This window comes from Oreochromis aureus, linkage group 3 (genome assembly GCF_013358895.1).
Source record: "Oreochromis aureus strain Israel breed Guangdong linkage group 3, ZZ_aureus, whole genome shotgun sequence".
Taxonomy (NCBI): Eukaryota; Metazoa; Chordata; class Actinopteri; order Cichliformes; family Cichlidae; genus Oreochromis; species Oreochromis aureus.
In genome coordinates this window covers 6489118-6501892 of record NC_052944.1, presented here as the reverse complement: position 1 = coordinate 6501892, position 12775 = coordinate 6489118, and the positions used below count along the sequence as shown (strand labels likewise).

The 12775-nt window shown below is 42.4% G+C and overlaps 1 long non-coding RNA gene and 1 pseudogene across 1 annotated transcript; both read left to right on the top strand.

Moving 5' to 3' along the window:
- Positions 1 to 3899: 3899 nt before the first annotated feature.
- LOC120438837 lies at positions 3900 to 6275 on the top strand. The gene is made up of 3 exons (XR_005612194.1): positions 3900 to 4219; positions 6029 to 6105; positions 6221 to 6275. It is a non-coding gene; the product is annotated as an uncharacterized LOC120438837 (long non-coding RNA).
- Positions 6276 to 6420: 145 nt separating this feature from the next.
- On the top strand, positions 6421 to 11088 carry LOC120439033 (annotated as a pseudogene).
- The last annotated feature ends 1687 nt before the right edge of the window (positions 11089 to 12775 follow it).

Below are 12775 nucleotides of genomic sequence, written 5' to 3'. Positions count from 1 at the left end.
GCTGAGTTCAGCTGAGACAGTGTCCTTCGCCCTGCCAGGCTAAGTAAACAGTCTTCCAGCCAACCCAGGTGGCCTTGCATAGAATGGGAAGAAACAGTCTAAACACAGTCTGTTATCAGGGTGTTGTTGTTCAGCTCCAGCCTTGAGACCACAGCTGGAGCCGAAGGGATAGCCACATGAAGTGATGATGGTTTTAACTTTAGTGCAAACAACTCATATGAATTTCAAAGCTGTTCTAACAGTCCAACACTGGTCTCTCAATCTCCCGTTGGAGAGCCGCGAGCTTCTCCATGATGTTATCAAACTTACGCTCCATGATGTTGTCATTCTTGTGCTCAAAGAGCCGATTCTGAGAACTCACGACCGCAGTGAGCTGCTCCAAGATGTGATCCAATTTTCGCTCAGAGGTGTTATTCTGAGTGTTCACGGCAGCCGTAAGCTTCTCCAAGATCTTATCTGTGCTGCACTCAATGAGCCCATTTTGAGAGCTCACCACTCGTCCCATCGATTCAATCCCAGCGGGCAGCCTTGTGGGGTTTTGAACAGCCGATTCTGCTTTCTTTAATCTTGCAGATGAAACCAGGAGATGTCCTTACTGAATCATCAGAGCTGAACAGGTGATGGAGAAACAGGTTTAGCTTTTAGGATCTGTGTGAGCAGATCCTCACATGAAGAGAGTCCTCAGGTCTGAATGCTGGACACTCGGAGACCTGTGTCTCTGAGTGGGAGACCAGAGATCACATTAACATGTGTGTCTCTGTATTAACAAACATGCCATATTGGCCCAGTTTATTTTTCTTATCATTGTTGTGAGGAGACCATAAATAGCATTTGTATTTTCTGTTGTACAGTTCATTTGCTGTTATGGATAAAAAGTCTTTTTTTGTTTTAAAGTAGCTGATAACTATTCGCTGATAGCTGCAAACATCTGTCAATAAATATAATGCTATATAGTGTGTAATTTATTGCTAATGCAATCATATGGCACATTGACTTCTGAGGAAATTTTAGATGCACTCGTCATCAGAAAGGTTGCCGACCTAAACCAGGGGGTTTAGAGTATCATAGAGTTTGTGTGGTTTGTTTACTTTAAGTCATTTCACAGATTTTCTCTATAATTTCAATTCCTTGAATAAAACAACAAACTTAGGGGATGATTTTGTAATCCGACTTTATGTATGAAAGATTTGACTAAGCATAAAACAATCTTCCAACTCAGTCGTCATTCTTATCTTGTGAAATCAAACCAAATGTTCTGTTGTTTCTAAATCAGGGATTGATGAAATCTTTGGTTTCATCCATTTATGAACATGTTCTCATTCATATTAAATCGTAGTCTAAGTCATTCTTTAGAGGGATAAATGTCTTTCATTATCTTCAAATGTGTGTCTGTTGTTTTGGGGGGAAGTTTGAAGTCCATTGTTCAAAGTCTGTTAATAAAAACTTTATGAAGTTTATGTTTTTCCTATTTTGTATTTGTTTGAATTATTATGTATTTTTGACTCTTTCTGCCATGATGCCAGGTCTCTCTTGAAAACAACATTTTTAATCTCAATTAAATTTTCACCTGGAGAAATAAAGGATGATAATAATAATTTTGTCTTCAGGGAATCATTTCTCTGTAAAACAGCTTCTTCTGAAACTCTTGTTACATTTCTTGTTCATTGTTTGCTGGTTTTAGAAAAATGTCATCGTCTCTGTGTGAACTTAAACTCTACATGTGGTGTCAGCTATAATACGAGCTCTAGAGTCTAATAACGATGCTTTTATTATTGTCTGGTATCCAACCTAACCCTGGGCCTCTGGCTGAATGTGAAACACCAGCAGATGTTAAAACTGTCTGGGTTACACGTGCATCACGGCGTGTGTGCTTCCTAACATGGATATGATTGGAATCTGGGCCTGTTCAACCGGTGCTGGTATCATTGTTGTTTCTGAGACTTTCCAAATCTTTACTGGATGAAAACGTAGCAACTGATGGATTTAACATTTAGCGCTCAGACTGTCCCAGAAAAGGCGGAGGTCTGGAAGTTTATGTGAAGCTCTGTCTTGTTGCTCAAGTCTTGTTCTCTCGATCTGCACCTCAGCGATTTGAAATCTTGGCCTTAACTATTGATCTGTTTGGAAATCAGACTGTTGTTGGCTGCTATCAGCCTCCATCTGCTTTCCCCAGCACATCACCGTCTCTGGTTCAACTTTCATCTGAACTGCATTTGAACGACGTCTTTCAGATGGATGATTTTCATTGGGACTGGCTTTCTTCTGTGTCTGATGATTTTAAGGCACGCTGCTTGTTTTTAAAACTAACTCAAATTATTTAAAGCCTCACACACCTTGATCCTAAACACCCAGATAAATCTGCTCTTATTGACCTTTTTTAACTAATATGCTGCGTAAGTTTTCCACATCTGCAGTTTTTGCCAACGAGCTGAGTGATCACTGCATAGTTGGTGCTGTGAGAAACACTAAAATCTCACGCTCCGAGCCCCGCATCAGCTTTAACTGGGGTCGTATTAAACAGGCTGACAATGTCAGTTTGGGAATATTTACAGGAGAGTTGTGTCTACTTTGTGGACAGACACGCCCCTTTTTGCCAGGTCAGGGTGAAAGGTCGGGACAGGCCTGGTTTGTTTCAGTACCGGCCGATCTCCTACATGAGAGAAACCTGGGCAGGAAGTCTGGCTCTGATGCTGATTGGCTACGTTTCCATTAGCTGTGTAATCAGATTACTGCCTCCATCATCAAGATCCAATGTGACTATTTTTTACTTTAACGACTGACATCCAAACGGCCGTAGGAGGTTTTGGCAAACTATAAAGTGTCTCTGCCAGCTGTGACTCCTCAGAGCTGCCTCCTCACTTAAATATCGACTCCACTCCTGTGTCACACAAAACTGAAATGTTGCTTTAACAAACACTTTGTTGCTTCTTGTTCTTTGTTCAGCACAGTATCTGATGGTAAACCTCTTGCACACAACTCTGCTCGTAGTTCCTGGTTACTGAGACCTTTTCCTTCACACCTGTCACAGTAGAAGAGGTTTGTAAGGCTTTGAACAGCCACAACACCAGAAACTCGGCCCGTCCTCACAATCGTTCTCCTTCCTTCTTGCACTTGGCTGCAAATATCATAGCTGAGCCAGTGTCTTATATTTTTAATCTTTCTCTACAACAGAAGGCTTTACCACAGATGTGGAAGCGTGCCTCTGTACTCCCCCACTGAAAGCTGGTGATTCTTCAACAGTTAATAATTACAGGCCAATTTCCAAACTCTGTGTCTCATCTAAGGTTCTTCAAAGGCTGGTAAATAATCAACTTCAAAGTTATCTGGATGAAAATATGATTTCATCTCCCTTCCAGTCTGGTTTTAGGAAACTGCACAGTACTGGAACTGCTTCGATAAAAGTTCTCAAAGTCTATGAAGCGCTGGATGCAAAGAACTACTGTGCAGCTCTTTTTATTGATCTATCAAAAGCCTTTGACACTGTTGACCACAACAAAAAATCTTCTGGCACAACTTCACCTACTTCCAAGCTGCGTGGAGAGGATGAGGATCTAACAGCACAGGAAGTCCAGCAACACTCAGTAGCAGCTGCTCCCAGTCCCTTGGTTTATGAGCTGAGCTGCTGACCACAGCATTTCATGTCATAAGTGACAATTACCACTATAAGAATGTTTTAATTAATACACATACACAATTGACAACAGTGTCGCTCACAAGCACCTACCACCAGCTCGGGAGTATTTTCCTTTGCTGAGGCATGCGCTGTGCAGCAATTTGGAACCTTAACAGTTGCAGTTGCGGTATTTGTCCACCAGGTGGCTCCAACTATTCACAAAGCACATCAATTTTGAGGAAATTCATTAAGCTATTTTCTAACTCTGTTACATATAGCTCTACACTAACTTCCTGTTTTTCAGTCTGGCTGAGCACTTAGTTTGTGAGTCAAAAGTGGCCTTGCTTTACAAACCTTCATTATTAAAGTACATAAAACAATATAATCAGAAAATAAGCACTAAGAATATATTAATTACATGACAGCTTCCAGAACAACAGCACCTCTGAGTGTGTGTGTTTACCTCCCAGACTAACTCCACCCTGACATCAAGAAGATGGAGGAAAAGGATGGAGCAGAATCTGCAGCATCCAGCTGTGTGTCTGTGAGGAGTGACTGGTCCAAAGGAGGAGTTCCAGACTTCAGTAATGAACCTGCAGCAACAATGTAAGAGAGCTGCTGACTCATTTATTCAGTGTAAATAATGATTTTTGATGCAATGGGAGAAGAAAAATGACAAAAACAATTTTAAAAATAAGGATTAAAATATTACAAACTATATTTTTGAGTTTCCTGATGTAGTACAAAAATATATGAACATAACTGTATATAGGACAGATATTTTACGGTTCTTTTAGGCAGCACCAAAAAACAAAAAGACTATTTTTAAGCTTTCTGAGGTAGTGAGTCAACATGTCACACTGGGTCAAAGGTCAGGGAGTAAAAGTGTGTTTTAAAGGAGGTTTAAAAGCAGCGAGTGAAGGAGCCTGTCGAGGTAAATCGTTCCATAACTGATCAAATTGAGTTGGTGGACCTCTGTGTGAAATCAAGCATCTGGTTCACAGAGAGGATAACCCTCAAATGGGCTGTACAACATTATATAGTGAGACAAAAACAGAGATTATCGTAGCCATCGCTCTCTCGCATGGACGTGGCAGTCTTGCTGTCTGCTGCGAATCCTCCCCGTACCTCCGTGACCTCGTCTGGTATCTGCTCCCTCCTCTGTAAGAGACAGTAAAGGAAAACACGTCTCTGCCTAGTCTTGAAAATCTAATCTTATCATCCATTGTTCTTCTAGGGCCTCTTCTTCTTGTGGCCTCAGCTAACTGCTAATATTTAAATGGCTAACATTAACATGTGTGCCAGCCAGGTTAACATTTATGATGAACTATGATGAATTAACTGATGTTGAAACTGGAGCTTTACTGACCTCTGAAATTCCTCCTAAAGTGTTATTCAGTGTTGTGACAGTCAGCTGCTTCAGCTGCTGCTGGGATGGGCTGTGGCAAAGAGAACAGAGAAAATCAAAATCAGAGTTTTTCTCTGGATTAAAAGCAAGGAAACAACAATATATTCTACATGGTGAAACTGATGGTTTATGGTGTTTGGGCCTGTTTTTCTGTATTTATGCAGATAAAGTGTAAACTCAGATGAATTATACCATCAAATGTTAAAGGAAAATATGAGGATGAGTGTCTGTGAGCTGAGAAGGACGTGAAGCGAGCAGTTTATCCCAGAGCTGAAGCTGCTCTGTGTGCAGAGATGAGCTCAGATTCCTGCTGTGATTGATCAACAGTCACAGAAATGTAGACTTGTAGTTATTACTGCAGGATGGTCACAGCAGATACTGATAAACATGGATTATGAGGATGGATGATCAAGTTTCTCACTCTCTCCTTTAAATCTCAGTTTTTTTCTTCTTCACAGTTTATCTGTTAATTCATTCATGAATAACACTGAAAGAGTTTCTGTTATATTTCCCCTTGAACATCACCTTATTAGGGCGGCATTAGGAAATAGCCCCCTCCAAAGAATGAATAAATGAATGATGATAATAATAAATGATTAAAAGCAGAGCTCAGAGTGGTAGATGGTCAAACATGGATCCACGGGTGGTTCAACTGCATTTGGTGACGTGACTAAAGCAAATCTTTCAAATAATCCCACCATCAACGGGATGTTGTCTCCTTTACTACGGTTACTTTACTTGGTCACCGTGTGAATTTCTTTGAAATGAACCAAATTTTTTTATTTGTTGGTTGTTGCATATTTAAGCTCTACAGTCAGGAAAGGAGGAGATGAGGCCTCAACAATGTTGGGTTGTAGCTGTGGTTCAGGTTAGAGTGAGTGTCCATGGAATAAATGTAAGTCAGTGAACTGGAAACATGACTGTGTTCAAACTTTTCCTTTTTATAATGAGTCTAATCAAAGGTGGACAGAAGTATCTCCACTTTGACTTTTCTGTGTCACCATCAGAGCTTCTGCACAGTGTGGAGAAAGATCCAGAAGCAGAGCTGGACTGCAGACAGCCAGTCAGAGCAGCTGTGTACAAAGTAAGACTGAACATCTGTCTGCTGATGGACTCGTTTCTGAAAACTGGACTTCTTGTGTTGTTCAGACATTGAAGAGTTTTCTTTCTCTTTAGTCTCATTGTTTTCTTTCTTTCAGCAGATGTTGGTCTGCAGGAGGTTTTAGATGAACATAAGATCAGTCTGAGGAGGAGATGTGAACGTGTGACTGAAGGAAGTGATGAAACAGGAAGTAGAACCCTCCTCAACAGGATCTACACTGAGCTCTACATCACAGAGGGACAGAGTGAAGAGGTTCATACCCAACATGAGGTGAGGCAGCTGGAGACAGCTTCCAAGATGGACGCCCTCCATGACGCTCCAATCAGGTGCCAGGACATCTTAAAGCCTTCCCTGACCAACAGAGACCCATCAGAGTGGTTCTGACCAGCGGCGTGGCTGGTGTTGGAAAAACCTTCTCAGTGCAGAAGTTCACTCTGGACTGGGCAGAGGGCTTGGAGAACCAACATGTCAGTGTGGTGGTTCTGCTTTCATTCAGGAGCTGAACCTGATCAGAGATGAGCAGTACAGTCTTCTGGAGCTGCTCCATGTTTTCCATCCAACATTACAGAAGGTCACAGCAGAGAAGCTGGCTGTCTCTCAGCTTTTGTTCATCTTTGACGGCCTGGATGAAAGCAGACTTTCATTGGATTTCACCAACAGGAAGCTGCTGTCTGATGTCACACAGAAGTCATCAGTCAGCCAGCTGCTGACAAACCTCATCCAGGGAATCTGCTTCCCTCGGCTCTCGTCTGGATAACTTCCCGACCTGCAGCAGCCAATCAGATCCCTCCTACATGTGTTGACAGGCTAACAGAAGTACGAGGCTTCACTGACGCCCAGAAGGAGGAGTACTTCAGGAGGAGATTCAGTGATGAAGAGCTGTCCAGCAGAATCATCTCCCACATGAAGACATCCAGGAGCCTCCACATCATGTGTAGTATCCCAGTCTTCTGCTGGATCACTGCTACAGTTCTGGAGCACATGTTGACTACAGAGCAGAGAGGAGAGCTCCCCAAGACTCTGACTGACATGTACTCACACTTCCTGCTGGTTCAGACAAAGAGGAAGAAGAACAAGTACCATGAGGGACATGAGACGAGTCCTCAGGAGCTGACGGAGGCTGACAGGGAAGTTCTTCTGAAGCTGGGGAGGCTGGCGTTTGAACATCTGGAGAAAGGAAACGTCATGTTCTACCAAGAAGACCTGGAGCAGTGTGGTCTGGATGTGACAGAGGCCTCGGTGTACTCAGGAGTTTGTACAGAGATCTTCAAAAGAGAGTGTGTGATCTTCCAGAAACCAGTCTACTGCTTTGTTCATCTGAGCATTCAGGAGTTTCTGGCTGCAGTCTACATGTTCCACTGTCACACCAACAGGAAGACAGAGGTGTTGGAGGACTTCCTGGGACAAAAGTACAGTGGGTCATCTCTGGATGATTTTCTTAAACAAGCCATGTATAAATCCCTCCAGAGTAAAAATGGCCACCTGGACCTGTTTGTTCGCTTCCTTCATGGCCTCTGTCTGGAGTCCAACCAGAAACTCTTAGTAGGTCTGCTGGGTCAGACAAAGATCAGTCCAGGAACCATCCAGAGAGTCATCAACAATCTGAAGGAGATGAACAGTGATGAAATCTCTCCTGACAGAAGCATCAACATCTTCCACTGTCTGATGGAGATGAACGACCTCTCAGTACATCAGGAGATCCAAGAGTTCCTGAAGTCAGAGAACAGATCAAAGAAGGAACTCTCTGAGATCCAGTGCTCAGCTCTGGTCTTCATGCTGCAGATGTCAGAGGAGGTTCTGGATGAGTTGGACCTGCAGAAGTACAAAACATCAGAGCGGGGACGACAGAGACTGATTCCAGCTGTGAGGAACTGCAGAAAGGCTGGGTGAGTCCAGATGTGATCATTAACATCATTGATCAGTGTAGGTTAGTAGTTTAACTTTGAAAATAAAATCAGATTGTAAGCACAAAGTGTTTGTGTCCGTACGCTGCAACCTTCCACATCATCCTTTATTGTACAGACTCAGCAGCAGCTCAATGGATCCCAAATCCAAGAGTGGAGAACAGATTTGAAGTGTGTCACATCCATGCAGTCACAGCTGTTTCCACCATGTTTCCACTGATATTAATCCTGTTCAATGACACGTTTCATATCAGTGAATATGTTCTTTAGGACGTCCACTGACATGTTTAAGTGTCCTGCTGGAAATCACTCAAATCATCCATGAAATCCATGAAAAATCCTTTTAGTGTTTCTAACTTCACCCTCTGTCCTCTCTCTCTCTCCATCCTCCTCACTGCTTCTTTCACTGATAATCACACAAACATCGTATTCAGCTACAAAATAACACAATAATATCATCTGATGATCATTATTATAAGAGCAGGATCCATATTTGATATCAGAGTAACACACTGCTTGGTTATGTGCAGTCATCATCAGTGACTGTGGGTCAAACAGAAGCTCTCTGATTGGTTGCTGACCTTGGTCACCTGTCCACTCTCACCTGTTTGTGTTTGCTCTCTCTTTGCTGTCTCCATCCTCTCTCTCCTTTTTCTCCCTCTCTGTCTTTGTACCGTCACTCAGGTCCAATGGAGACAGTGACATTTACAAATGTTAAGATTCAAAAGTTACGGGGAGATATACTGGAAATCCAAATAACAACACTGGTCCGGCCGGGTGAATACAGACGATAGGTTTTAATGAACACATGCAGCGTGGGGAGATGTGACACTGCATGCAAACAGCAGTCAGATCTCCGCCCAGTAATGACACAGTAATGCTTTTATATCAACCAGGTATGTTTAATGACGCCCTCTCTACGTCAGTACATGCATCAGTTTCAAAACCACAAATGTTCTGTAGACAACTTTTAACACAGTTTAGAACATTGTCTTCGCGTCGAAGCCAGGTGCTTCCTGTCACCATCCTGCCCGGGGTTATCTTCTGGAACATCAGGCCCACGTTCTGCACAAACTGTCACATATGCACGCACAATTTTGCAGTTGCAAGCAAAACATGATTAAACTTGCACCTATAAATGAACCTCTCTAACTGTATGTGTGTGTTTGTGTGTCTCGTCCTTAAATGCTCTCTCATCTCACCCGTTGCACTTCTGACCTCTCACCTCACCAGCTAGACCTTGTAACTTTTCCACTGGACAGAAGGCCAGCACGTACACAACTGAAACTATATATGTAATATATCGAATACATGTTTTAATCAAGAACCTCTACTAAAAGCTTAATCAAAAGATATAGATACATAAAAGAAACTAAAGATTCATAACCTACTCAAAATACTTCCACTCAGACTCTGCTTTCGGTTTCACTTCCTGCCCTGCACACTCTGCAAACCTACAGTTTCCTGTGAAGACTTTTAGGCCCAGATTATATTCAAATAATCAAATACTGCAATGTAATCAGCCCAACAGTTTAAAGTGGTTCTCACTGGACCTGTCATAAAGACTTATATGATACCAATATATTTAAACATCTGAATGCAATATCCATAGTGTTATTAATAGAATGGTAATGATGATTATAAAAAATAGCAGCAAAATATCCCTATATTCTACACAAACCAATCAAAGACAAACTGATCCATGTCAGGTTATAACAATATTCAAAGTGAATACAGGCTGCTGCTGGACACAGACAGGTGTGACACAGACATTTTGACTTGCTGTCACCTGGATCTGGACTCATAAACACTGAAGCCCTGAACAGGAATACAAATCATTTTCTGCCAACCAGCGACACACCAGCAGATAATGGCTCAGAAAGTTAAAATGAGCCAATCATTCCTGTGTTTAGTTCCCCTGAAATCAGATCTGATATCAGCAGCTCTGAGTTCATTCATCATTATTGTCCAGTGATGAGATTTCTGCTCCGTTTGGTAACAGTCAGCAGGTTTTTCCTGCGTGTGGACGTGAACAGTCGTACCTGACAGCAGGTAGCAAACAGAGATCATCTTTCCAGCTGGAACTCTTCACTGAGCTGAACTCATTCAAAATGTTCTGGAGTCAAAACAGGAAACAGTCCAAATGTGTGTCTTCACTCTGACTCTGGATCAGATCTCAGTGACAGACTGTGGACGTTATGGAAGCCTAAATGTGACACCATCTGTTGGGTCTGTTCCCACAAACCCGCTAATTCTAGAGACTTATTCATCATGAAAGAAAACAAGATAGTCCGCGATCGATCGATTACTTGCACAAGGGAGGCCTCATCTGTGTCCAACACAAAAATGACCCCAAATTCAGCCTCCTCTCGCCTCCTTTTATTGAGAACACAGTTCACACAAAACAATAGTACCTCCCCTCAAAACCCCCTTGGTTACAAAGACAAGGCACTGTATGCATATGTGTGTTTGTGTGTGTTTTGGGGGTGCATTTGTGTGACCTCCTGCTGACCAAAAGGGCCATAAAAGCAGGAAGCTTACAACACAAGAAACAGATCTTTCAGATAGGATGTATCTACAATAAAACCTCCCCCAGCACAAAGTGGTTAGAGGTGGTTAGGATCAAAGGAATGGCTTTTGATCCTAGTGCTTGAACTAAAACTGTAGAAATTTAAGAAACACAATGGCAACATTCCACAATTAGACTTAACACCATCTTCCTCCTTCATCTGCAGATTAAAGCCAAACAAAGATTCTCATTAAAAGTCTGCAGGTCTGAGAGAGACTCAATCGTTGTGTCATGTCAAACACAGTAAGAGGAGCTGAAGCACAGATGTGAAGAGCAGATTCATCAGATTATGACCTCACTCTGTTTTGTCTTCATATACATTCAGTCTGTGTTTATAATGCAGATTTTCTGCTTTTATAATAACACATTTATATTTTCTATCATCACAGACTGACTCAGTGTCGACTCTCAGAGTCTCACTGTGAAGTTGTGGCCTCAGCTCTGAAGTCCAACCCCTCCCATCTGACACAGCTGGACATGAGTGAGAACAACCTGCAGGATCCATCAGTGAAGCTTCTGTGTGCTGGACTGGAGAGTCCAAACTGTCGACTAGAGTCTCTGAGGTGAGTTCACTGACTGCGGCTGTTGTTGTTTTTCTATATTTCAGGTCTTTGATTGATGTTTGAAACTTTCTTTAGTTCCTAAATGTTTAGGATGTGTCTGAAGACAAATGTGAAGAAGTTTGAGTGCTTTCAGAAATGTTGTGTCTTTCCAAACGACTGAACAACAGTTTTTCCTTTTGGCTCCAAACAGAAGTGACAGACTTGAGCAGGGTTCATTTAAAGGCTGACAGAAGTGGAGTGGTGACGGGGAGATGTTTGACAGGACAGTGTTTCAGCCTCCACAGGTTCATGTTGTGCTCCATCAGTCAGTGAAGATGAAGTCAGTGCTGATGAGGCTGTAGAGTGTGTGAGGGATGTGAATGAGGATGATGAAGATCTGATGATAGCAGATAAAAACAGGCTGCAGAGACTTTGAGCCATACAGGGCACACAGTGTGTGTACAGAGCAGCTGAAATCATTCTGGAGGCCTCACTGGAATATGGAAGCATCACAGTACAGCTTCACTAAAGTCTCTGATATGAGATGAGAAATGAAGCAGCCAGAGCTTTTTCATGAGTGGAAATCCACTGTGACTGTGAGCTGCTGCTACAGCCTCCAGATTAGCCAGCAGCTCATCCTGCTCAACATTTTCTCACCAACTTTAATGGAAGTGTGATGTTTTCAGCTGGAGTGATGGTCAAGGTGGCCTCCCTCTGCTCTTCTTCTCCTCTTCCTCTTTCATTTGTAAAGCCACTTCTGCTGCTTTCATTCTTTTGGAAGTCCTGTAGCTGAGTTTGGGAGAGACTAACACCCTCGGCAGCAGAGGGGAGAAAGGCTGTAACACCACCACTGTACTCTGTTCTACCTGTCACATCATTTTATCAGGAAACAAATGTGCTCATGTTTTTACTATGTTTGTCTTGAAGATGTAAGAAGATCAAATGGTGCTTTTTATTATTGTGTTGGTTTGTTTCCTGTCTCTTGGATGGAGCCCAGCTGTGCGTGGCCCCTGGGCCTGTGGTCAGAGTGTGTGCTGGATAATCCGGCCCAGGATGAGGCCAAACTGACATGGGATGAAATGTCTGTCACATAATTGAGCTTAGTGTAGTTTCATTTCTGCACAATTTAAAAACAACCAAAACTTTGTTCTGTCTTTTCTATGTTATACTGTAGACTTTCTTTGATACTGTGTCCAAAAGGAGCAGCTTTTACTTTGAAGGGAGCCGTCTCTGTTTCCTCTTCAGGTTGGATGATGGAAGCAAATGAGTGTGTGATGTTCTTTCAGTGTTGCACTTTGTAGACGCTCCCTGAGCACTGGTCTCACAGCCAGCTGCACATAGAGACCAGTGTTGTTAGTCCAGGTCAGAAGATGACTTGTTGGAATGAAAATGAGCTTGTAGTTTGTCTGCTTTAATCATGTGACTGGAAAAAGGTGTTGGACTTCAAATATGTCCATTTCTTTCACACTTCACCTTTAAAAGTGAAGCCTTGTGGTTCCTGGAAGGAAAAACACGACTTTTTCAAGTCTTTTTCCTGTTTTTATGATAAATGTACGACTTTAATGTGAAACATTCAGAGTTTTTTCTCTTGTTGTGTTTGTTTGAAGCTGCTTCCTGTTGGCTTCAGCTGTTTGGAG